The sequence below is a fragment of the Eriocheir sinensis genome, chromosome 34, assembly GCF_024679095.1.
Source record: "Eriocheir sinensis breed Jianghai 21 chromosome 34, ASM2467909v1, whole genome shotgun sequence".
In the NCBI taxonomy this organism is placed as follows: domain Eukaryota; kingdom Metazoa; phylum Arthropoda; class Malacostraca; order Decapoda; family Varunidae; genus Eriocheir; species Eriocheir sinensis.
The window spans coordinates 9,507,571-9,535,168 of NC_066542.1; the positions used below are offsets into that span (position 1 = coordinate 9,507,571).

Consider the following 27,598-nt stretch of genomic DNA (forward strand, 5'->3'; position numbering starts at 1 on the left):
TAACATCTTGATATCCATTATATAGTAAGGGGACCAGAATTGAACTGCATAATCGAGATGAGGTCTAACTAGTGCTAAGTAAAGTTTGAGGATGACTTCAGCGCTCCTATTGCTTACGCTCCTTGAGATGAAACCAAGTACTCTGTTTGCCCGATTTTTAGCCTGAATGCATTGAGCCCTAGGACGGAGGTCAGCGCTCACTAGGACTCCTAAGTCTCTCTCACGCCCAGACCTGCTTATCGTTAAAATGGTTAATTATTGGTGTTTTTTTCAGTAGCTTTGGCTCAGAAACCGGTAAATACGAGGCTCTTAGTACGATCTCTGGCAACGGTGGTTGTGAGTGTTTTAAAGAGTATCAGCGTTGTGTGGTGAGCGTCGTGTGGTGATGTGGTGAGTATCAGCGGTGTGTGGTGTGTGCAGGGTGTCAGCGGTGTGTGAGGGCGGACAAGGCCCCTGTATATGGATAGCAACTTTGCGGAGTAGAAGAACTGGCGGAGACGATACAGAACGCCCAACCTCGAGGAAGCTGATTTAGTGAGAGAGGAGATGTGAAGTTTCCAGTTCAGATTTTGAGTTAAGGATAGACCGAGGATGTTTAGTGTTGAGGATGGTGACAGCTGAGTGTTGTCGAAGAATAGGGGAAAGGTGTTTGGAAGATTGTGTCGAGTTATAGGTGGAGAAATTGGGTTTTTGAGGAACTGAAGGACACAAGGTTCCTTTTACCCCAATCGGAAATGATATTAAGGTCTGAGGTTAAGCGTTCTGCAGCCTCCAACCTGGAGTCATGTAATTCCTGTTGAGAGTGTCTTCTGTTGAAAGAAGTTGAATAATGCTGAGTGGAATCATCAGCGTATGAGTGGATAGGACAGTTTGTTATGAAAAAGAAGATCATTGATGAATAACAGGAAGAGAGTGGGTGATAGAACAGAGCCCTGTGGAACACCACTGTTGATAGGTTTAGGGGAAGAACAGTGACCGTCCATCACAGCAGAGAGAGAACGGCCGGAAAGGAATTGGAGATAAAGGAACAGAGAGAGGGATAGAATCCGAAAGATTGCAGTTTAGAAAGCAAAGACTTGTGCCAGTCTCTATCGAAGGCTTTCGATATATATGTCAATTCAGGGATACATACTCTAAATAGCAGTGGACAAGGCCCCTGTATATAATTATCTTCTGAGAGAGGAAAAAGATTGCCGAACCATTCAAAATGTCTAACATAGAGCCTAACATAGGAAGCTGATTTACCAATAGTTGAAATATAAAGTTTTCAGTTGAGATTTTTAGTTAATGACAGACCGATAACGTTAAACGTAGAAGTGTTATCGAAGACTAGGGAATAGATGTTTAGAAGGCAAGTGGTGATCTTGAGTTGTTATTAGTGTTACTTTGGTAGATCCATCACATTAACATCTCTTTCAAAGAAGGTGTGTTTTATGTATTATTAAACAGTAAACAGATTAGAGGGTCACTACTCTGGAGAGCAAAAATTATTTCAGTCACAGAGACAGTCATACAGATTTGGGATGAAGGTAAACTTCCTGATAAATAAACAAATGCAAACCAAACAGTTCGGGCACAAAAAAAAAAAAATTTGAAGTTTCAATTATTTCAATTATTTTTCGATAAGCTTCCTAAAAATACTTGGAAAAACGTAATATACTAATAAAAAAAATGGCAGTTTCGTTCATGACAAATTCCACAACCTTTTCATATTTGTGAATATATATTTTTCTACAGGGCAGCTGTCATGTACGAACGACTGAATATGATGATAAAGATTGCCGAGCAGTTCACTAGCAAGAAAGGGTTCACACCTATGTACGTGGCTAAGGGTTACGTCCTGCCTGACTACACTGGCTGGCCTCTAACACCCAACGCGCCCTTCAAGAACAACCTGGACCATTACATCTTGGTCTTCCACGGTGTGAGTTTCTGAAGGAGTAATGTATTCTCTCGTTGAAGTGAAGAGTGTTTGTGTTTGTCGAGAAATTTTAAACCCTTATTGATATCGATAACTTTGTTTACAGGCTGGGTTGATAAACAGATGGACAACAGAAGTTTTGCAAGAAGCTCAGTTCAGTGCCCAGCTACAACAAAGTAAAGCGACGAAGATACAAGGCGTCACTCTACAGGAGGACAGTGTCTCTGACAAGAAAACCACAACGGCTCTTACTTTGGTCCACATGCAAGGGCCACTCTTGTTATACCTCGCAGGCGCCTTTCTCTCGTTCGTCGTGTTCTTCAGCGAAAACGTCATCTCACTCTGCCATTAGGAGAATAATATACGAGAGGATTACAGTGTCTTGCGATTTTCCAACCCTCCATCCGTCCTGAAAAGCGAGTTTTGACGTACATCCGGTAGGTGCTAACAATCTGGTAAAATAAAGTAATAAAGTTGTTTATATTTGTTATGTTCTCTTAAAATCCAGTTATTTTGTGACCGAATCCGGAAAAAAAGAAAAAAAAATGTTTTCTCTTCCATGATCTATAGATACACCCCGGGAGTAACAGAAAAAAAAAAAATTCCTATGATTATACCTGGAGGAAATGCCTAAAAAAAATTGCACTATTATGCAAATCAAGTTCCGCTTTGGAGGAAAAACGCATTTTTAGCGGCAACGTCCTATTACACTTCCAAAGCAGCTTATTCAAGTTTCTAACCCTGTTAAAGATCAATGAACATTATTGAGCCATTAAGTTTTATTAGACCACTTCTAATATGGCAAGTTAGGACCCGCAATTATGAAGACATAAAGCAATAGCATTCTTTTTATTTCTCGGAATATATTTCTTCTGCCAGCATTTCGTCGCATGCAAAGGATTTTACAGAAGCAGATTGTTTCATGAGTATGACGATCATTCAAGTTAGATTCATCCTGCCATGCTCGGCAGCGTCCCCTTAAAAGTCAGCATTCTGATCCAGTTCTGATTTGGGAGATTTAGTGCTGATTTCACCTTTGCAGTGTCAGGATACTGTTATGCAGTCCAGTCCGTGTGCTCGAAAAACTGCATCTTCTGGTAATACATCCAGCCTTGCAGTTGCAATGCACACTCTCCAGAAGTTCTCTGGGGGCTGGGTCTAGTGTCGTAATGGAAAGAAATTGGGAGATGATTTTCACTCATAATTAATTGGTTCCTGAGGACCAGAATTGTCCTTCCATTCTTGGATATGACAATAGACGCTCAGACAGTGATGCTATTCACTAGATACGTAACTAGCTCTCATGTCACTCTTGATCAGATTGGCAGTTGTTTCCACAATTCGCAGCTTTTCACACATAAGATGTCATCTCCACTTTCCTAATTGGCTTATAGAGTCTTATCGCATTACTTCTGACGAAGAATAGTATATGATTCCTATCAGTGAACCTTATACTATGGAACGGACATTTTCCCCAGCCTTGTCATTAAGCCGCGATTTTTTTTAAATCAACCGCTTTGGTGTGAATCGCCATAACTCCCTTATTTCTGGGGCTAAAGTATACAATTTTTGGTATCAATCGACGGCAATATGAAAGGGCTATATTTTTTGCGAATTTACTCGATTTTTACCCTTTCGAGTCAGTTTTCGAGCCCGGTCGCTATTTAAAAAATATAGCCCTTTCATTTTGCCGTCGATTGATACCAAAAACTTTACTGTAGCCCAAGAAATAAGGGAGTTATGGCGACTCACACCAAAGCGGTTGATTTTCCAAAATTCGCGGCTCAATGACAAGGGCGCCGCAAAATCAACAGAGTAAGCCGTCCATTACTTGAGATGTCACTGCTCCTATCCATAAGGGGGTCCTAGCAGGAAATGCCGTTTTCGTTATCCATCATTATGAATATCATACCTGAAAATATAGGAAAGCACGTTGTAGCAACGGACTAGAAACTTAGACGAACTAATAGTAGTGAGTAATAAGGAATTATTGTTACAAATTAAAGTAAAAAATCGTTTTAAAACAATCACGGGTCCTAATTTGCATATTTACCAAAAATGGAGTGGTCTGCGAGAAAATCTAGTGACCTGATATTCCTTGACCTTAAAAAATAGGGTTGGGAACCTGAACGAACTGATTTGGATGAATAGTAAAATTACTGTTTAAAATGTGTTCCTTTAATACCGGAACCTATATATGAATTATAATGCTGTTTCGAGGCATTTCCCCATGGATATTCCTTGTCTGTGACAATAAGAAATATTTCAAACGAAGTTTTAATGCATTCGAATGTGTGCGCAAACACCTTTTGAAGCTGTCATTATATCGTTGCAGCTGACTGGCAGTGACTGAATAATGCTGAGAACCAAAGATGAAAAAAACTGCAATGAACCTTCTTTACGAATATAGCAATGCAGACCTTGTTCATTGTTTTCCTTTTGATAACGTCAATCCATTTAGTGCATAAAAAGAACAACCTTCCTGTATAGGCAATAAACTACTTATAACAATAACTAAATTACAAAAAAGCTTTATAACAATGATTGAAAAAGTAAAACGTATTCAAGGAGTTCCCGTCACAAGTTATCAATTTGTATAACGGTTTTCAACTAAACAACAAAAATCATTATAAGTGATTCCTTTTAGACTTATGTAAACAGAATTTAGATTAAGCTGATCACAAATGCATGCTTAACGTCAAAAAAGTTTTCTGTGTGTAAGGAATATAAAATTTCGTTCAAGATTTGTTTTCGTTCAGGAATCAAATATGTATAACCGAGAGGCCAATCCCAAAGCGGCGGTGTACACGCATGTCATATGGGGTCAACGCAACAAGTGTCACCTCTTGGTAGTGCTCCAGCGGCACGAACCTCCTCCACTCACTCACTCCCCGACGCTGACACGAGTCGTGCGGAGAAGTCTCTAGTTGTGCCCACGTTCAGTAATATCTGTTTCCCAAAAGTCTGTCCCTGCGGCCACCAATACCCGCGGAGGAGGGTCAGTGTTGTAATTTATAACACGTTCCTGGGGCCCATCTTCTGGGGGTTCACAGGCATTTGTGCAACAGACACCAAAGTAGACATTATTTACTGAAAATATGTAATGACTAAGTTGTGTTGAGGTGTTACATAACGCGATGGAAACATACCAATCAAAGGGCTGGTTTGAGCATATATATATATATATATATATATATATATATATATATATATATATATATATATATATATATATATATATATATATATATATATATATATATATATATATATATATATACACACACACACACACACACACACACACACATTTATTCATTTTTCTTCAAAATATCTTCATTATCATCATCATCAGCAGCCTGTACCGTTACAATGCAAGACACGGGCCCCTCTCAAGCGTTTCCGTTCGATGCCTCAAATTTCCAATTTCGAAATTAAGGTTCCGTAAACTTATGAATTTCATCACACCATCTGCCATCCTTTGGGTCTCTTTACATCAGTTATTTTCCAATTTGTCAATCTTTTTGTCCATTCGTTGTCCTCTATCCTTCCTCTTTGCCCTGACCATTGTCATTCCCTGATTTCAATACCCTTTTTTTCATCTACGTTTGCCTATTGTCTATATTTACAGTTTTTCAAATCCGATATAGTCGTACCGAGTATCTTTGCCTCCATTCCTCTCAGCACTTACCAGTTTCCTTTTCAGAGACTTGCTTTCTCGTATATATATGTTTTCTACGCTCTACTCCTACTTTGTCTCTTGCTGGTTGTACTTTGTTTCTAAGCCTCTCCATTAGTATTCTGAAGAGAGTTTCAATGAATTTGTTGCTCTGTTCTACCTCCCAATTCAAGTGTTACTTCTAAGGGAAAATTTCTTCAAGTTCTTCAAAGTCAACCTTTTCTTTGTTGCTAGAAGCTCCATAGTCGTTTGGGATGCTAACTGTGAATTCGGGTTATTCAGCAAGCTACGGTTTATGCCCCAACATTATCTTACCTTTACATATATTGAAGTAAGGGCAAAAATTATGAACTTACTCCGTGGAACAGTGATCCCCTTACTTAACTACGACTCCGTGAACCCGGGTTCGAATCTTGGAGCGGGCAATCGGCGTGCAACTCACCCAGTTGTTCATCCTCCCTTTCGGGCTGGTCGGTAAATGGGTACCAGGGGAACCTGGGGAAGGTAAATGTGGCAGTTCTGGATTTCATATTGGCCCGTGTAACGGGGCACTAGGATCATACCCACCACAGACTCAAAGGGCCAATGGTACGGAGATGAGCACCGTAGCCACGTGCACCTATAGCGCATGCACCCACCTTTGCCCTTACCTGCCCTTGGAAGCAGCATGTGACTGAACATGAATTTTCTTTCTAAGTAACAGCCTGGACACCTTTTTTTACCGAAACTAGATGTTGATATACATCACTGACAAAGTCACAGTCTACGAAAAGCCAGAAAGATCATTAACTTCGAGTGCCTCTTTTCAAGGAAACGCCATGACTAAGACGATAAAAACTCTTGTACCAGCACTGATCGCCTGCTTCTTAGTCACTACAACATCTTCAACAGCAAGTAAGTAACTTACAACACTAATTTATCACTTTATTTACTGTGTTATGCTTTGTGGCTACTCTGTATTTTTCATAAAACCTCCAAAATAGGCTGGCTACTCCAGTAATGTATAATGGCATATATATATATATATATATATATATATATATATATATATATATATATATATATATATATATATATATATATATATATATATATATATATAGTAAGTACTTTCGTATATTACATCTTCAGAATAAATGGTGTCACGGGGCCACAGTTTACCTTCACCATTTAGTCTGAAGATGTAAAGTACTACAATATTTCTTTTCTTTTCACAGTGTATGTCTACACATACGTCTAGCTATATATATATATATATATATATATATATATATATATATATATATATATATATATATATATATATAATATATATATATATATATATATATATATATATATATTGAGTAATGCAGTCATCGGCGTAAGAATGAGCAGAACAGTGTTTTGAAAAAGACCATTAAATAAACAATAGCAAGGGAGGGTGTGATAAAAACACAGCCCAGCGCGACACTACTGTTGATATGTTTAGGGGTTGAACAGTGATCGTCTACCATAGCAGAGATAGGCTGCCTTGAAAGGAAACTGTAAATAAAAAGTATAAACAGAGGGATAAAATTCCTAGAAGGATAGTTTAGAAAGCAAAGATTTGTAAAAGACTTTCGTGTAAAACTTTCGAGATGTCTAAGACAACAACAAAAGTCTCACCGAAACGGCTAAGAAAGGATAACCAGGAGTCAGTTAGGAGGATAAAATCACCAGTGGAACACTCCTTGCATAATTCGTACTGGTTATCAGAGATAGGGTCAGCAGTTGATAATGCTGAAAAACTTTCTCGTTAAGAACTGTTTCAAAAAAAGCTTAAGAAAGGCAAGAAAGCAAAGAAATAGAGTGACAGTTTGAATGATTTGAGCAATCACCCGTCACATGTACGGCACCGCAGTACCAATTTATAATGATTCTACTCGGCACTCGGAACCGGTACCGAGTGCCGAGTAGAATCGATTCCAATCGGCACTCAGTACCGGTACCGAGTGCCGAGTAGAATCATTATAATTCGGTACCGCGGTTCCGTTAAGGTCACGGAACACTAAATGGTACCAGCTTACCGCCAGTGCCGGTTGCCGGAGTGAGTGAGACGCTAACCTGGAGTGTGGGGACAAGTTATGCCTTGCTGTGCTGAGTCACACGGTCTGCCCGCCATTTTGTCGTGCTTTGTTGTTTTCATTCTCCCTCTCGCCTCCATTATTTCATAAACTTATCTATATATAATTCTTCAGGTCCGATTCTTTTTTTGAAGGTTTGGTAATATATACTGCTATCGTTATTAGACTATGAGTCCATCCATAATAACAATATATGCTATTTTTTTTCGAAAAAATAAATGAGAGAGAGAGAGAGAGAGAGAGAGAGAGAGAGAGAGATTATCCATATCACCGAGATATCTTAAGCACTCAGTCTCAGTCAGCCTGTCACTTGTGTGAGGAAGAAATGAGGTACATCATGAGCGACTGGTCAGTATCAGTACGAGTACCGAGCAGTCTCGTACTGTTAGTACCGGTAGTGGAACCGGTACCTGACCACCCCTACTATCCAGGGTTGCCACTTGCCAGAGACACGCCAGTCCTCGTCGAGTGAGTGTCTCGGCCGGCCCTTCCGCCGGTTGTAGACTGCTGAGCTGCTCACACGGCTCCTGCTGCGGGCTGCCTCTGGCGCCCGTGCCCCCTCCTGCTGGGAGGGGGCGACCCCTCAACGTCCGCACGAGTGCTACGACTCGATTCCTCCTAAAGGGCCGTCGATACGACAAGGGCCCGTTTCCCCTTAAAGCTACGGTCACACTTGCTATTGTTAACGCTAGCCTGGCTTTTGTTTTCGCTGGCTTGCCAGCGATACGCGCGGCAGTCTGGTCACACCACATGCAAAGTCCGCTAGCTAGCTAACTAGCGGTAGGGATGGGCAAGTACCGTTAATTTGAGTACCGGTAGTACCGGTAACGAAAACTCAAGTACCGTTAGTACCGGTACCGGTACCGGTACCCAAAGGAGTTTTTTTTTTCTTAATGACTTCTGATGAAATTCCCAAACAAATTTCCTGTAAAGAAAACTCTCTCTCTCTTCCTTCAACTTAATATCAACTAGAGTAGAAATGCAACGTTTAGGAGCCTTCTGATTAATGTAAAATCACTTAGGTTTAAGGACAGACCACCTAGTCTGTACCATGGGGTCAGTGTGGTCTAATTTTCTATGTAAACCTATGTAAATCTCTCTCTCTCTCTCTCTCTCTCTCTCTCTCTCTCTCTCTCTCTCTCTCTCTCTCTGAATGAAGTGAATATTTATTTTTTCGAAAAAAAAATAGCATGTATAGTTATTATGGATGTACTCGATCATAGTCTAATAACAATAAAAATATTTATTAGCAACCTAAAAAAGAAAAAGAATCGGACATGAAGAATTATCCAGTAACTCCAATAAATAAATCAAATAATAAAATAATGGAAACGGGAGCTGTGATGGAAACGGAAAGCAGGACAAAATGGTGGGAACTTGGGGAGACGGTCAGCGGGGCAGTGACTCAGCGTCTACACACAGGGCTCATACCACATGGAGGCGGGCGAGCACCGAGCGTCACTAAGATCCTAACGGTACCGGTACTAGCGGCAATGCGCAGTGCCGAGTGATCATTAAGCTTCCCGGAACCCAAGTGATCATGATGCTTCGCGGTACCAGTACCGATACCAGTTATCGATACCAGGTACCGCGAATGATCATTAAGCTTCCCGGAACCCAAGTGATCATGATGCTTCGCGGTACCAGTACCGATACCTGTTATCGGTACCAGGTACCTGGTACCGATAAAGACCATTAAATAAACAATAGCAAGGGAGGGTGTGATAAAAACACAGCCCAGCGCGACACTACTGTTGATATGTTTAGGGGTTGAACAGTGATCGTCTACCATAGCAGAGATAGGCTGCCTTGAAAGGAAACTGTAAATAAAAAGTATAAACAGAGGGATAAAATTCCTAGAAGGATAGTTTAGAAAGCAAAGATTTGTAAAAGACTTTCGTGTAAAACTTTCGAGATGTCTAAGACAACAACAAAAGTCTCACCGAAACGGCTAAGAAAGGATAACCAGGAATTCAGTACCGATACCAGTTATCGGTACCAGGTACCTGGTACCGATAACTGGTATCGGTACTGGTACCGCGAAGCATCATGATCACTTGGGTTCCGGGAAGCTTAATGATCACTCGGCACTGCGCATTGCCGCTAGTACCGGTACCGTTAGGATCTTAGTGACGCTCGGTGCTCGCCCGCCTCCATGTGGTATGAGCCCTGTGTGTAGACGCTGAGTCACTGCCCCGCTGACCGTCTCCCCAAGTTCCCACCATTTTGTCCTGCTTTCCGTTTCCATCACAGCTCCCGTTTCCATTATTTTATTTATTTATTGGAGTTACTGGATAATTTTTCATGTCCGATTCTTTTTCTTTTTTAGGTTGCTAATAAATATTGTTATTGTTATTAGACTATGATCGAGTACCCACTACCCATATCACCGAGATATCCACTCACTAAGTGGTGATCTCTCTCTCTCTCTCTCTCTCTCTCTCTCTCTCTCTCTCTCTCTCTCTCTCTCTCTCTCGCCTGCTACACCTCCAATATTTAATCATCTTATATAATTCATCATGCAATTCTTTATAGCCAGAAACTCTCGCCAAGGGATTCAAACTTTTTTCTTTAATGCTTTATTGGATAAATATTATCTCTCTCTCTCTCTCTCCTACTCAACCTCCAATATTTAATCATCTTATATAATCCATCGTGCAATTCTTTATATCCAAAAACTCTCGCCAAGGGATTCAAACTCTTTTTTCGTTAATGCTTTATTGGATAAATATTCTCTCTCTCTCTCTCTCTCTCTCTCTCTCTCTCTCTCTCTCTCTCTCTCTCTCTCTCTCTCTCTCTAAAAGTTAACGAGTCATACGAATTTAACAGTGGCAAGTAAAAAGAAAACGAAGTCTTGGGTTAAAAGTTAGTGAGTCCCACGAGTCTTTAGAAAACGCTAATATATATTATTATTGTTATTAGACTATGATCGAGTACCCACTACCCATATCACCGAGATATCCACTTACTAAGTGGTGATCTCTCTCTCTCTCTCTGAATGAAGTGAATATTTATTTTTTCGAAGAAAAAAAATAGCATGTATAGTTATTATGGATGTACTCGATCATAGTCTAATAACAATAACAATATTTATTAGCAACCTAAAAAAAAAATCGGACATGAAGAATTATCAATAAATCCAATAAATAAATCCGAGCAACTGGTACCGGTACCGAGCAATCTGGTACCGGTACCGTACCGTTTAGCTGGTACCGTTAGTACCGGTACTGGTACCGGTACCTGCCCACCCCTAATCTAGCGGATCATATCATAACAACACTAGTCGCTATGGAGGAAGCACTTCTTGGATTCGCTCTGTCCACAATTACTCTTGCCACTTGTTTTGTAGCCAGTGAGGACTTAAAGAAGAAAAGAAAAGTGAAACGAAAGTGGATAAGACCATGGCTAGCAAGTGTGTTGGCTCTTGCTCTTGCTCCTGCTGTACATGTGACCCGTTGGAAAGTCACCGAGGTCAAATGAGAAGTGAATATTATATTTCCATTAAAGAAAAAAAAAATACATTTGGAAATTTTCTTGTATTGTCGTCTAGCTCTTTTATTACGCATTTAAAGTCCCTCCCCAAAAAAGAAATGGAATATTTTTTTGATCGCATGTATGCTGAATAAACGATAGTTTCTTATTATCTTCCATTCGGCTACCGCTATCGCTAGCAGTACGGCCAGTGCAAACGGTCCGTATCGATAGCTCAAAGCAGCCGGTATCAATCGCTTGTGCAGCGCAAATGGCAGGCCGATCAAGCCGTACCGCTGGATCCAGCGATATCAGTAGTTAGTGTGACCACACCTTAAGGGGGATGAATCTTTGAAGGCCAGGGTTGTCATGTGGTATTGAAGCACCGTGATTGGTATTGGACTTAAATTTGGTAATGAAACGAATGAAATTTGGTATTGAACTATAAAAAAAAAAAAATAAGGAATACTTCCACTTATACATCCCCTTACCCTCCCCCCCCAAAAAAAACGTACATAAACAGTTCAACCTCCCCAGTAACCAACTATTTTTTTTTTTTATAGTAATTGAAAGTTTAATATTTTCATATCTTAGTCGGAACGTTCGGGGTGAATTTTTACCTGTGCTGTATCATTCAATTTTCACCATCACCTGCAAACTAGAGATACCAGGATTAGTCATTAGTTACGGCCACCCCGGCCATGCAGGTAGCGACCCCCGACAACTTTTTTCATTTCCTCGCCAGGCCGTCCCTACCCTATTCCTCCCCCTCTCATACCCTCCGGTTCCCACGCTTTTTGTACGAGTCTCGCTCGATACGTGTATAAGTCTCGTAACGAGACGTACACGTCTCGTACAAGCACGCACAACGCAGCGACACACCACCTCCCGCCTCCGGTCAGTTGCCGGCTCTTAACTGTGAAGGTAAGAACATAAAAACATAAGAACATAGGGAGACTGCCAAGAGGCCGAGTGCCCTACACAGGACAGCTCCAGAATCCCCCCCCCAGCCCCCCCCCCCCCCCACTACCCACGATGGGTGAGATGTAGTTTCATGGGTTACAGGTAGAGGCTTGATCCTCTTTTACCTTCGGTTTACCACTCGTTTACCGCTTTGTCGAAGCGGAAAGGTTCCTATGAATCTGGTCGTACTTATCACACCGAGTGTAAATAAAAATGACGAAAACATTTTTTTTTTTTTTTTTTTATATATACATATATATTTTTTTTTTACGTCGCGGCCTATAGCGCCGGTAGGCTTTTTCCCGGTGGGGCTTGATGGTCGGCCCAAGGCTTCTTCCCGGTGGGTCCTGATGGTTGGCCCAGCCCGTTCTGGCGCAGGCGAGTGTTTATAGTGGCGTCATCTTGCATTGGCTCATGCTGCCCTCTCGGAGCTCATCTTTAATCCTAGAATCTAGAGTCCGGGTTGATAGGTGGTCTTCTGGACAGCATGTGGGTAGTTTTAAGCCACTCGGCGGCGGCTGAAAAATCCCAGCTTGGTGGCACCGGACGGGGATTGAACTCGCGTCCTCCTGAACGCGGTGGTGTTACTCTGTCGATTCAGCCACCGCCTTATTAGTTTAGTTTGATATTGGAAAAGTGGATCTGGTATTAAAAATTTAGTCCCTGAGTAAATCTGGCAACCCTGACCCTATATCAGCTATCAGTGCTTTGGCCAGGGTGCCCAATATATAGGCGGTGCTGCTTTACCGGGGTGTTTACCGGGGCGGACCGTGCGATGCCGAGCACTTCCCGGACACGTATTGGGGACGTACCGTCATGGTACCGTGTTTTTGCCGTGCGAGGATCGGCCAAGACCGTAGTGGTTTCGGCCTTTGCCAGGGGCGGTTCTTGGGACACCGTGCTTGCATCGCTTGTCACCGAGGGAATACTGTGAATGTACCTTGCGCGTGTCGGCAATCACCGTGCGAGCACCGGCCGCACACCGAACTGTATCACGGTATACGCCGATCTCATGATTTTTGAAAATTCGGCACGCACCGGCTAAGATCTTGCTCGACCGTACTCTGTGGGACACCGGCTTAATTAGAAGTCCCCTTGCCACGGCTAAACACAGACAGGCCGGGCAACACACACGGTGATACACCTCGGACCCTCGCCGCACGCACACTGTGATGTCACGGCATGCCCAGACCAAAGACTAATTATACAAGTCTGTTCACGCGCAGGAAAGGCGTGGCAAAGAGGTGACGTCATGCTGCCTTGGTGGGTCCGAGGCATGGAGGTAGAATTGGTGGAGTCGACACGGCCCGCTAATCCCATTCATTGAGGTGAAGCCGCCGAACTGTCATTTTTAGAGCCGCAAGATGAGGGATACCCGGGTGAGAGCTCACGTCCACTACCTTAGTTGTTAACTCCAGACGCCAGTCTACGCCAGTTTTATGATGGTGGTGCTTTTGAGTACTGTACATTTATTGTTGCGGTAGATCTATTTCATAAATACTTGACCTGACAACACCTGGCAGCATGGCCGAGCCCATTAAGGGGCAGCCTGACCTGACATCACCTGACACCTGGCAAGTGTCCACAACCTTGCGGCCCGAAAAATGACAGTTCGGCGGATTCACTTTTTAGGGCTGATGTTGACTCCACAAATTCTACCTCCATGGTCCGAGGACAGAAAACGGAGTAATTGATGGGTGACTTGTATTTTTTTTTTTTTTTTTTTTTTTGTCCACTGTATTCTACCTTTTCAGTCATTCTGTTATTTCTTTATTAACTCCAAGTATACCATTCTTATTTAACTGTGAAAAACAATTCCACATTTGTGTTTATAATTGGATGTGCAGCCACCTACAGCACATTTATTAGGCATCCTGGTCCACGTCAACGCTGTGCACCCGACCCCGTCTCGTTGCAGAATGACTCGGTTCCACGCAACGGCCCCCGCCTCTGAAGGCAGCGTAACGTCATGCGCGAGCCCGACAAGATTTTCGCGTGAAGTGACCAGACTTGTTATAATAAGATTTTGGCACAGACCGTTTGAATTTTGGTCGGCCCGTGATCAGACCCTATCTTCTCTGGACCCTGTATAGTTGGACGGAGTTCTGCGTTACATAGATTACACTCGGTTTCATTTCATCTGCCCATTCACAAGCGGGAAATTCTATAGACTTGTGGTAAGTATTCATATTATTTCTTTAGTATTATATTTGAATGTTTGTATACAAAAACCCTCACACCTTATATAAATAGATCCAAGTATGCTGATTTATATCAATAATTATTATACCATACCAACACACGAATTATAGTCTGGCTAGATCATACGCCCACGAGCTGGGTTTTAAATAATTATGCTTATCATAATTTTCAAGCACATAAGAAGACGTCTGGTTGAGTAAGTGCAAATAAAAAGTATCAGTGTATGCACGCTGCATGTAAATCACATGGATAGCCTAATGTGCGAAACGACATGAAATGTTTATGAATTTCAGGTTGCTGGTCTTACAAAATTACCGAGCCTAGCTTCACAGGCTGGCTGTTTTCTCACAAAATTACATAGCCTAGCCTCACACTATTTCATTCTATTTTAAATATTACCCAGGTGACTTACATGCAATATATTATTGAAATACCATTTATTTCCACTTACTGAGCCGATGACTTTATGTACCTAAAATGAAATGTAGGATAATTATTTAAGTTTCAGTTTGTTCGCGAATAATCTAACAATACTGTTTGATATAAGCTCGTCTGTCGTATGCTTGCATGGTGTATTAGCGATGCAAACCGGTATAATTGGGATTTATTTAAATTGAGGTTCTTTGTACATAAACATTCAAAGATATTATTAAAATTATTTAAATATTTATCATAAGTAACCAATGTGGACAGGTTGATTTTCATCCAATCACGAGCTAGCAAAGCGCATGTGCCGCATCTACGCTCGTGACCAGATAGATAGATGGAATGAAACCAAATATAGTGAGGGAGTAGTAGTGATTTTCACTCAAAAAAACACATCAAATAACTCGCTAAAAGAAAAAAGGAAAATCCACCTCAGCTACGCCACACTTTACAAAGATTTCAAGTGTCTATGGTAATGAACATTTTCCGTCCCAGAACTCTTAAATCATTCTTGAACTGATAGCGTTCGTGCAGCCGAGGGAACGCCTGCCTTATATCTTGCGAATGTATATTTAAGCAGTGATTATTATTAACTTGAAGTCGTATCTGTAATACTGTTTTGGTTTTAGCCACCTACTGAATATTAGTATAAATTTGAGATTATTATGCGACACTAGTTAATAATAATTGATACGAAACACCAAACAAACTCAGTAAATTAATTGATTTTTCTAAATTTAGTAGTTATAACAACGACTGATTCATTCAGTCTTTTTTTTAAATGTTTAATTTAGCTAATTGTGTGTGGGTGCGCTAGAGGCAGGCGATGGCACACACTTGCAACGAGCGGCACATGAAATACTGACCAAATCGGTCAAGAAGACACTTCAGCAGCGATGTTCTCTCATCTTCGTCTTTGATGATGACAGTTCCACCTTCACAACCATTGAAACAGCACATAACAAGGTACCTGAGCAGTAAGTTAAAACTGTAGAGTATTGCCATTACGTTGCACTCCAGGTAGCTCCAATTTCTTCACGATGTCTTAATATAATGTTAATGAAAAGGTGAGTGAAATCAGGCTTCCAGTGATAATGGACCATCATAATGATCTAACCAAGCGTTTGTGTGGGCTGTGTCAGCTTCATCTTTTGGCAAAAATATATTTAGAATAAATGTTGGTAAGAGTAACCTAGCAAGTCCTACATACGGGATTGAATTGATGTGTCCACGTCAACAAAGACGAGATATGAACACAGACACAGACAGACTACCTATATAAATACTCAGAATAATTAAGCGTTCTAACACTTAATGTCATCAAGCATTTATTCATTTCTGACCTTCTATCTGATCGCCAGTATGGGTTCTGCAAGGGGTGTTCTACTAGTGATCTTGCTTTCTTGACTGACTCTTGGTCATCCCCTCTGAGCCATTTCGGTGAAACTTTTGCCATTGCCATTGACATATCAAAAGCCTTTGATAGAGTCTGGCACAAATGTATGCTTTCTAAACTTCCCTCCTACGGTTTCTATCCCTCACTCTGTACTTTTATCTCCGGTTTCCTTTCCGGCCGTTCTATCTCTGCTGTGGTAGATGGTCACTGTTCTTCCCCTAAATCTATCAACAGTGGTGTCCTGCAGGGCTCTGTCGTATCTCCCACTCTCTTTCTGTTATTCATCAATAATTTTTCCACAATAAAACCGGTCTAGTGGTCAGCGTGCCTGGCTTCTGCTCCGTGGGCCCGGGTTCGAATCCCGGCCCGGGCAGTCGGCGTGCAGCTCACCCAGCTGTTCATCCTCCCTTTCGGGCTGGTCGATAAATGGGTACCTGGGGAAACCTGGGGAAGGTACACTGTGGTAACCCGGATGTCACACTGGCCCTGTGTCCCGGGGTAATGGGCTCCCTCCCACCACAGGCTCAAAGGCCAATGTTACGGAGATGAGCAGCGAGGCCACGCTACCACGGCGTATGCCCCCAACTTTACCTACTTTGCCATCCACTCGTACGCTAGTGACTCTACTCTGCATTATGCAAATTCTTTCGACAGAAGACCCTCCCAAAAGGAATTACAAGACTCCAGACTGGAGGCTGCAGAACACTTAACCTCAGACCTTTCTATCATTTCTGACTGGGGTAAGAGGGTAACAAACAATACACGTGTTACCTTAAACAGACACAAACTATTTACCAAGAAGACTAACATAAACGGTAACAAACCTGATGTCCTTCAACGCCTCAAAAACTCATTTTTCCACCTATCAACTCAACACAATCTTCCAAACACCTATCCACTATTCTTCGACAACACTCAGCTGTCACCTTCTACACTAAATATCCTCGGTCTATCCTCATCTCAAAATCTTAACTGGAAACTTCACATCTTTTCTCTTACTAAATCAGCTTCCTCGAGTTTGGGCGTTCTGTATGGTCTACGCCAGTTCTTTTCCCCCGCACAGATGTTGTCCATATACAAGGGCCTTGTCCGCACTCGTATGGAGTATGCTTCTCACGTGTGTGTGTGTGTGTGTGTGTGTGGGTGGGGGGCGCCACACACCCAGCCCTTTTGCATAGAGTGGAGTCTAAGGCTCTTCGTCTAAACAACTCTACATATACTGACAGTCTCATACTTCTTAAATTCCGCCGCCATGTTGCATCTCTTTCTATCTTCTACTGATATTTTCATGCTGACTTTTGAACTTGCTATGCTTCCTTTATCTGTATTTCCTCCTGCCTATGACTTGACCTCTTTCAAGAGAAGAGTGTCAAGACACCTCTTCTCCCGAAATTGACCTTTCTTTTGGCCTTTTACTCTGTCTCGTTTTGTTGGAGCAGTTCTTAGCGGACTTTTTGTTGTTGTTCCTTATTTTTTGTCTTGATGCCTTTGAGCTGTCTCCCTTGCTATAAAAAAGAAATGAGGTTTCAATTTTGACACACTGTGCACTGCCGATTTGATTGCCAAAATGTAGATCCTACCGCATATACATGTATATTTATCGGCACTAATTTTGAATTGGGTCTAGATGACTGGCTCCGACGACTCCATAACTGACGGGGAAGCGGTATTCAAAGTTTCTGGTGAGAGGGGCAACGACGCCAACTCCACCCACACCCTGCTTCCCCGGCTGGTGGCCCAGGCTCGACGGGTGAGTGGGTGTCTTGGGGTGGACGCATCTCTCAGAGTTATGTGGACAGACGATAACAAAGTCTATGAGTACTTTATAATAAACAGCATTGGAACTAGAAAGCTTCAGTTTAGAAAGCATTTGAGTATTAAAGTCTTGAAAACCCTATATATCAAACCTAAAATATGCTTCTGGGCTTTGGCACCGCATAACTATTCAAGTAAGCAGTTTGCCTAACCTTGGTGTTGATGACCCGGGCGCCGTCATCAAAGAATGCTATTTTCTATCCCTTTTGGGCCCTCTGGAACGGCCCTAGCTGCGGCTGCTGTCCTGGTGCGTGACGGTGGTGGTGGTGAGCGATGATCCCGCCTTCCTGGCTGCCTTCGCGGAGGCGGCTGACAGCGGCCGCCTGATGGTGTGGGAGACGAGGCTGTTGGTGGTTACTAGGCTGGCCAAGACACAGCTTAGCTGGTTGATGCAGGATTACTGGACTTTCTCTATGATGAACACCATGTTCCTTACTTCGATACCAGAGTATGATGATGAAAGGTAAAGGAAAATATTCCCAACTAAATGATTTTCTGAGATTTTTCTTTCTTATTTCTTCTTATTTATCTATTTTTTTCTGTCGTATTAAGTTGAGCCGGAAGAATACATTCTCTGCAATGTATAAGACAATAAATTACAGACATACCTATGGTGCTAATATTAAACAAGGGATTAACATGGTTGACACGATCAAATGCCGCAGAAAATCTAACTGCACTAGTCTGATTAATGGTCAGAAGTGTATCGCTTGTGATGTTTTATTTCCTGTATGCAAATTGACAAGATGGAAACAAACCAAACTTTTTCATAAGACTTGAAAAACGAATGGACCCAAATGCTAAAAGACTTCATTATAAGGTTTGAGTAACTGATATGGGTTTATAACGAGACACAGACACAGGCGTGATGTTGGCCAACCTCCATCAAAGAGGAAAGGCTCCGGCCTTTAGTGCGAGTCTAAAAACTGCACTTCATTTTGATGCAAAGATACTGGAAACTTCTTCGAAAATTCAGAATATGAAATATCTGAAAATTAACCTTGTTATGTAGTTCAGTCTGCCGAAAAGTCAAATTCTCATCTTATCCCACACTATCTAAGAGGAATCCTACTCCAATAACAATCTTTAGTGTCAATTTGTCCTCTCGAGACTACCTCGTCCTACAGGTGCCAGTTGTACGCGCACCTGCCCTACACTCCCCAGGGGGCTCGGGTGGTCCTTGTGGCCAGCTGGAGCATACGTCATGGATGGACATACGTGAATAGACACACTGCTTTCCCTGAAAAATATAAAAAGTAAGGATGAAAATGCGTGTAAGCTTGATCTATTTTTAAGATTCGCCTCAAATCACATAATTGAGTAAATTGTTCTGCCATTAAAACCAAACTCAAACAGATGTTTTCAACTCTAGCTTTCATGGAATGAGCATCAACGTATCATGGTTCCCTCTGCAGCCCTACTTCACGGAAACAAGAGACAAAACTAGTCAAGTGCCTCGTTACGCTGGAAGGGGCTACACTATTCTGGCAGAGCTCGCAGGAGCCCTGAACTTCTCCATTAATTTTCTTCCTTTCCAAGGGTGGGATTATGTAAGTTTCAAACAAATGATAACTGCAATACATTAAAAATATCCAATTATATATATATATATATATATATATATATATATATATATATATATATATATATATATATATATATATATATACATATATTTATACATATATATATATATATATATATATATATATATATATATATATATATATATATATATATATATATATATTATGTATGACAGGTAATGATATGTCTAATCATTCGTCAAGCTAATATTCATACCTATATTTATATGATGATAATTCAGTGGAGTTATGTAATTAAATTCTAATGTTTATGTGACAGGTAATGCCGCGACTATCTCAGCGTCAAGCTTATATTAGACCCATCAAAGTGGCCTTTTTGCCGCACTTTATTGAAAGATATGACTTTACCATGTTCATTGAGCGAGCAACGATGGGTTTCCTCATGGCCAAGCCCACACTCAAGCCCAGCTGGCAAAGTCTCTACCACCCGCTGCAGCCCGCGGTGTGGGGCTCCACCGCAGGAACAGTTCTTCTGGTGTTTATCGTCTTTCTGTTGGTGGGTATATTTATGCATGCATATATGTATCTCTCTCTCTCTCTCTCTCTCTCTCTCTCTCTCTCTCTCTCTCTCTCTCTCTCTCTCTCTCTCTCTCTCTCTCTCTCTCTCTCTCTCTCTCTCTCTCTCTCTCTCTCTCTCTCTCTCTCTCTCTCTATATATATATATATATATATATATATATATTTATATATATATATATATATATATATATATATATATAAACTTTCCTTAAGAAGTACCCAGTTCACATTTTTTTTCCCTTTACATCATATTTTGTCTTGTCAGCAACTTAGGTTACATAATAGATAGATATTTGAGAATGTTTATGAAGTCCCGTCATCTACCACCATCCGCAATTTTTTGTCATTACTTTCGTTTCCCTTCTGACGTCCTCATTTCACTGTGCTCTTCGAACCGTTCTTTGGTGTCTTTACAGCACATGACAGCTTCCTCGGACACAAGATAAATATTCTCTGAAGCCTCTCTGTATCCGCTTTACAACTATTGCTTCCCAGGGATCTCACTGGCATGTCCTTTCCTTTCGTGTGCACGTACTGCCGCACCTTTCTACTCTTACTCTTCCTTTACAATCCTTCCCTATCCGTCACTCCCGTGCTTATCATAGTTCTGTGTACATGGCCCTGTCACTATCTTTGATATGCTACGATTTACCCTTCAGAATGTCTTTGCGTTCTTTATCCTCCTTGGGCGTGTCTCGTTCTAAACTACAGGAGTTGTTATATATTTTCCGCATCCCAGATGAACCCCAGGAGCGAGGGAAAGAGCGCCGGGGCGTGGCTGGTGGTGAGGCAGGTGGTGGGGACGCTGCTCGACGAAGCTATTCATGGGGAGTTGCCACGGCGGAGTCCGACGCGGGTGGTGTTGGCGGCGTGGCTCATCTTTGCATTCATCGTGGGAACAGTTTACCGCAGTAACCTGACCGCCAGCCTCACAGCTCCTAAATACCCTCCCCGCCCGGAAACTCTCACCGAACTCGTCGACACTGGGGTGAAGTAATTACCTATTTTTTTCTATACGCCTTGCTTAGTCATCATCATTATATTATCAGCAGAAGTCATTACATCAGTAGTCAACTGCAAGACATTTTCCAAAGATTAGATTTACTTAGCAGGAAAGTTAAACAATTTTATTCACTATTCTTCGATACATACAAGATTTTCCAAATGTGTCTCATTCGTATTTCAGGGTCATGACTCCGCCAGATATCACTGACTTTGTCGTGGGCTTTATAAACTCTACTTCAAAAATATACAGATCAGTGAGTGAAAGAATCGAATATGTACCCACCACTCAAGCAGGAATGCAGCAAGCCATACGAGAAAAGTAAGTCCATCATCGGAATTAGTGCCAAAACCTCCCGGTCGATTTCATAGTATCTGTCTGGCATGCACACCGAGGTATACTTACGCGCGCTTGCTGAAGTCGAAGTTTCAATGAATGCGACATCTCCGCCATGACATGTAGAAAAGAGAAGTGAACATTGACCAAGAAGTCGAGAAGGCAATTAAAATAACGAATGGTCAGATAGCATATTTATGTACGAGAGAGGACAACAGTTGGATAACTGAGTATAATAAGTCCCAAGGGAAGGCAGTTCATCAGATAATGTGTTGAAATTAAAATGGAGTGTTATATTCAAACTTAAAACTAAAGGATGAGGATAGAAACGAGCGTAAAAGTTTTGGGAGAGGCCCATGCCCTGCAATAAAGGGATGCAGACTGATGATTAGTACACACACACACACACACTATAAATAATTCTATTGTAAACGTGCAGACATCACCTAATACCCAGTAAAGCCCGATCTTCCTTCTACAGGAAAGCCTTTATGTATGAACGACTAAGCATGAAAGCAATGGTCACTGAGAAGTTCACCAATAAGAGAGGTTCAACACCACTTTACGTCGCGCGAGAAAACATCCTGCCCGACTACTGTGGCTGGCCCCTCACCCCGAACACCCCCTTCAAGGCCAGCCTGGACCACTACATCTTGGCTTTCCACGGGGTGAGTTTCTAGAGGGCTTAGTACAGCCGTTAATTAAGCGCAGATCTCATCCAAACTGTGCAGAAGGTAATAAAAGCATTGACTTTCATACATTATATATTTAGGCCCAAGAGATCACATTCAGAGAGGGAACCACCTTTAGAATCTAATCCTGTGATTTTGGCTGCCTTCAAATTCTAGGTCAGAGAAACATTTTAGGGTAAGAGGTGTGTGTCATGGCTGTTATATTTTACATAATCTTGGGAAATTATTGAAAAACGCCTAGGCATCTCTAGGCTATAGCTCGCTAGGTGACCTTGAATGAAATATAAAGGCCAAGGTCAATGTCATTCTGATATTCATTATATTTAGAGAAGGAAGTTTGACTCTGATAATATGGATAAAAAATGCAATATATTTTTTGGTGTTGGACTGTTTTATCAGCGAAGCAGCAGCGTGAGTCCTCAGTTGTCTTTTTTTCTGAAGTCCTCTGAACATGCACACAGGGTCGTGTTTCTGAGTTCTGCTTTGGAGTATCTGCATCGTCCAGTGCAAGATGTTTTATGGTTGCAGTGAATCAGGTCATAGCAGGAGTATAATGCTCAGGTCTTGTGGAGTTCTTGAAAGGTCTGGACTTCTTGCGACCTCGTAAAATTCTCGGCAAAAAAATATAAAATAAAATATCTGAAAATTGAGTTCTCAGACTCACAGCTCCTTCTCGTCTCTTATTTTGACCAGTCACAACTACCATAGGACAAGCAAAGACCAGATGAACCTGCTCTTAAGTTTATTTAAAGCAACAAAGAAAACTCGCTGGAAAATAAGGAATAATTAATTAATTCCAGGCACACAGCAACCTAGCTAATTATCTTAAAACATCCTATGCAATAAGTGTACTTAACTGTAGATGGGCGAAGCAGAAGCCCCACCCGATCTACCACGTGGTCCGTTCGCACTGGATTCCTCCTTCAGTCCTCTTCTCGTAACCTTCCAGCAACACGCCGCCTACTCGTACCTCCCAAAGGCTTCCCTCGCCTGCAGTACACAGTCACACTGACTTGTGGATACTATCAGGGCAGGAAAACCACCACGATGGACTCGTGGCGCGGGAGGTTGGTGAAGGACGCCTGGATGGTCCTGGGTCTCTCGGAGAAGTGGCGTGGGTGCGCCACCGACCCACAATCCTCCGCTGCCACGTTCCGCGGTCAAGATGCCAGCACTCGCCACAACTGACATCCCTCTTTCTGCATAACACTTACACTAAACGCCCTAACGGCTATGGATTATTATTTATTAATAACCTAACACCATGCACTAGGTAATAGTGGGTCATGCATCCCACTCATAGTTCAGCTTTGGCAGCAATAACGAATAGGATTTGAATAAGGTCCTGTTTCCCGCCTGCCTGGTTTTCCCGCTCTCTCAATCAAAATGGCGGGTACGTCCGCGATAATATTCCACGGGCTATTTCTTGAATGATGAATTCATGACAGGTCTTAACCAATGTGACGCAGCTGCTGTACAGGATCAGAGGTCTTGATTCAGATTTCACCTTGCCGAGTTTTCCGGGCAGAAATGTAAAGATCATGGTTAGCAGGAGTGCGAAGGTTCTGGTAAATTTTGTGAGCTGCCGCTCTATCTTTGTTTGCACGAGAACAAGCGTGATTAAACCAAGGCTTTTTAGCATGAGGAGTAGAGAAAGAACGTGGAATGTGTGCCTCCATTCCAGAGACAATCACCTTTGTAATACGCTGCGCACACACAGAGGGGTCTCTCTCCTGGGAGCAGTAATCATTCCACGGGAAATCGGAAAAGTACATCTTCAGGTCGTCCCACCGAGCTGAAGCAAAATGCCAGAAGCATCGCCTCTTCGGTGGGTCATGAGAATGTACAGGAGCGATAGGACAGGATACAGAAATAAGATTGTGATCGGAGGAGCCCGACGGAGAGAACAGTTTGACAGAGTAAGCAGAAGGGTTAGAGATAAGCAAGATGTCTAGTATGTTTGGCCTATCTCCAAGACGGTCGGGAATACGTGTAGGGTGCTGAACCACCTGCTCTAGATCATTGAGAATAGCAAAGTTGTAGGCTTTTTCAATAGGCTGGTCAGTGAAAGAGGATGAAAGCCATAGCTGGTAGTGAACATCGAAATCTCCTAAGATGGAGATTTCAGCGAAGGGAGAGTGAGTCAAGATATGCTCCACTTTAGAGTTCAAGTAGTCAAAGAACTTTTCATAGTTAGTAGAGTTAGTTGAGAGATAAACAGCACAGATGTATTTAGTAATAGAATGACAATGAAGTCTTAGCCAGATGGTGGAAAACTCTGAAGAGTCAAGGTCTTGGGCACGAAAGCAAGTGATGTCGTTGGGTCCGTAGACGCAACATCCAGCTTTGGATTGAAATTTGGGATAGAGGTAGTAGGAGGGAACAGAGTAGAGATTGCTGTCAATAGCCTCCGAGACCTGTGTTTCGGTGAGGAAGAGAAGGTGAGGTTTAGAGGAGGATAGGTGGTGCTCCACAGAATGAAAATTAGAACGTAGACCGCGAATGTTTCAGAAGTTAATGAAGAGAGAGTTTGAAGAGGTATCAAGACACCTCTTGGGTCGAGGGCCAAAAGTGGAGTCCGCTCTGGGGGCATTTGTGGTCCCCTCACAGACGGGGACTTCAAGGCAGTATATAGATTAGCAATTTTTAATTTTGAAAAAAATGAGGAATTGGTGTGTGTGTAGCGTGTATGTAGTGTGGTGTGGAAAGTATTTAGAGAATCTGTCTTTAGAGAGCATGCTGAACTACTCTCTGGTGTTGATGAGACAATAGGGAAACGGAAAGTAAGGACACGGGAAGGGATTTTGGTGGGCTTGCGGCACCCTCCTCACCTCCCGTATATACCTCACCAGGAGTGGCTTACGCCCATTTCGGTAGGTGTCTTCCTCGTTGCGTTGATGTCAAGTAGGTCATATGTCCAGTCATACATCAAGCCAATCAGCTAGTGATTCAGGCGTTGACGGGAGGGATCCATCGTTAGACTATAGTTGTTCTGTCGATGTAAAGACGGACACTATGTTTACAATAAAAACTTTGCATCTGGTGATAATTGTATCTTTCTTCTCAGGCCGGACTGATAGAGAGATGGACGACAGAAGTTTTACAAAAAGCTCAGTTTGACACCCAGCGACGGCTTTGGAAAGAAGCAGATGGAAGCAACGAGTTTCTGAATGAGCAAGATGCTTCTAACACGAATATACACATGGCTCTTAGTCTAGTTCACATGCAGGGTCCGTTATTCCTTTACTTTGCAGGTGCCTTACTATCCCTCGCAGTGTTCTGCAGCGAAAACGCCGCCTCATTCTGTCATCTGGGTCGCACCACAAATACATTACGGCGCCCTGCAACCTCCCGTCATATGTTCTTCTGTTAAAATGAAAGCTTAAACACCAGCAGAATAACCAGCCACTACTGATATTATGTTTCTTTGGGTATCATTAACATAGTTCTTCTGAAAATGTTGACCTCGTGCACATGCCGTTCTGTCTAGCGTCGGTAATTACCCTCGGGGACAAGATTAATGGCTGGGTACTTTCCCATCATGGTTCTTCAGCCTTGTCAATCAGTCATCCGTGTGCCAAACCCTGATATGGCTGCTTGATGTCAGGTAAATTGTTACCAAACATCCTATATAAGTGCAGCATGAGGCGTCCCGCTCTCCGTGTATCCCTGAGTTGTCCCAAGTCTACTGGGACATTCGTTCAACTGTAAAAGTGTTGGACCAGTGAAAGCTCCTTGATCTCTTCTTCATTATGTTCTTGCTGTACGCTCTGATGGTTTAGTATGTGTCCATTACGAATATTGCATAATCCGAACTTTTTATTGTGTTTCTCTTACCAGACGGCTATCATAGTTTGCCTGTATCTCAACTGTAATCTTATGTAACTCCCTTTGTTGCCTTTTCGTCTACATGTCATTTATTTAGGTTTAGTTCTTAAGTACAGCGTGCATACTTTGTGGCTGGATTAGGCTCTAGCTTACAATATTTTCTTTTTCTATATTTCTGAGAGCTTTTTATTCTCTTTTTAGTAGCTTAGTAATCATGATAACCTAATGATAATGATAATCTGTTGTTTCATATGTACTTCAATGTATTACAAGTTCATTGGCTTCATCGTTTATCATAATACTAGTATATTATACTACATTGTGATTAATTTAAATAAAGTGTGCACGATTTACTTTTTTGTCTTGTGCGTGCATGCAAGTTCCTTAGTTCTATCAAATATTAGTTTACTATTGACTCATTCAGTCAAGGTGCTATGCATCTTTGGGAACAATTAGGCCGCCCACACCAAAACGATCACTTTACCATCACTTTACTTGAGGATACGACTGAGCCGTTCTTTGAGAAGGGTTTGCTCGATGTCTCTTTTAAGGAGTAACTGTTGTAGAACATTTATTGTGTATTCCTTATTCACTTACTAGTCTGCATCTCTCCGTAAATTATTTTACTTGCAAGTACTCTAAAAAAAAAAAGTGAATTTGAGAAGAAAGGAATAATGAAAAATGTGTGAAACTAAATATATTTATTTCATTCCACATAAAAAATAGAGAAAGGTTTCCCCTTTCTGACAAAACAAAAGATCACTCAAATCGGTTGAGGCATAAGAGAGTTATGTCCTTCTAATTGGCAAAAAAAAAGTTTTGAGATATAAGGTATTTAAAGTTTGAGGCAAAGCTGAGCGCGCCATTTAAAGTCATGTAATAGGGTTGCCTACGGGCGCAATATTTCTATCTGTTTTGCTATTAAAAACCCCTTCAGAAACCAGGTTTTACCACGAAACTTTGAGAGACTATTGCCATCATCACAATCATATTTTAGAAACACATAACTAATTTTCGTCAAATCTCAGAAATTATCGTGCAGATCAGTGCGGAGCTCCCTTAACTGAAAGACAAATGCAAGAAGCTAAATAATATTATAGATTGGAAATAAATACAGATATAGTTAGATTGATGAACTGATTGATGATTGATGAACAAGCAAATGTAATGAAGTGGATCTAAAGATGAAATAAGTACGATAACCTGCAAGAAAGAGAACTCAGTATTTAATCTATTAGCGAAGCGTGTACCCTTTTCTGATCCAAATCGCCAGAAGAGTTCAGGGAATATCCTACCACCTAGTGTGCCTGTAGCCTTTGAAGGGTGAGGATGTTTGTCTGTCTGCCTGTCTGTCTGCCTCTGAGCAAACTTGAACAGGAGCAACAAGAGAAACATGGATTTTTACCACATTCCAAGTAAGTTTTTTTCACAATTGATTCGCTTCGTATGTGTGGAATTGTAAATGTAGGTGCGGGTTAATGGCTGTGGATGTGTGAAGGTACTTTTTTTTTTTTTTTTTTTTTTAACTTCCTCCAGTCTCCGTGATGGATGGTGATAGGTACAAGGGTGTTAGTGTGCCTACAAAGTAGTCATTGTGTTTTCGTTTTGTTTCTTTTAAGGGGAAAACTAAAGTGG

At 41.7% G+C, this 27,598-nt stretch overlaps 1 protein-coding gene across 2 annotated transcripts in view; it reads left to right on the forward strand.

The window, feature by feature from the left end:
• Window positions 1-6,427: 6,427 nt before the first annotated feature.
• LOC127007033 (uncharacterized) overlaps window positions 6,428-27,598 on the forward strand; it is a 64,683-nt gene continuing 43,512 nt past the window's right edge. The window contains exon 1 of one of the 2 annotated variants that reach the window (XM_050877524.1): window positions 6,428-6,494. The gene's annotated coding sequence lies outside the window, so the exon portion shown is untranslated. Of the gene's footprint in view, window positions 6,495-14,676; window positions 14,745-27,598 lie in introns of those variants that run through there. The other variant, XM_050877518.1, reaches the window with a different exon arrangement.